We start from the raw sequence: 373 nt of genomic DNA on the forward strand, positions 1-373 counted from the left end.
ATTTAAAGGACAAAATAATAATACATTTTATTTTTATAGAAATTGAAATAAATATATTATAAGAAAATCAGAGATCTTTAAGAAGTGACTGAGAATTTCGAACGGAAGAATTCCTTCTGGCTGGATGGTCATTATGGGTTGAACGGACGGGTTTCGGATTGGGGTAGGCTGGAGCAAAGCGGGGGTCCCAGTGGCCTACTGGCAACCATTTGCCTCCTTTTGTAAGAAATCATCATGGTTTCATGCACTTCACAACACTCACAGAACCAGACATTTTTTTCAATATATATTTTTTTTTCATCATCCTCTGACCTATTTAATTCTTAAACTCGCTTATTTTTAAATAAGTACGCACATATTTATTACTTCAAAA

Source organism: Nicrophorus vespilloides, unplaced genomic scaffold (assembly GCF_001412225.1).
Source record: "Nicrophorus vespilloides isolate i.1.1-1 unplaced genomic scaffold, Nicve_v1.0, whole genome shotgun sequence".
In the NCBI taxonomy this organism is placed as follows: Eukaryota; Metazoa; Arthropoda; class Insecta; order Coleoptera; family Silphidae; genus Nicrophorus; species Nicrophorus vespilloides.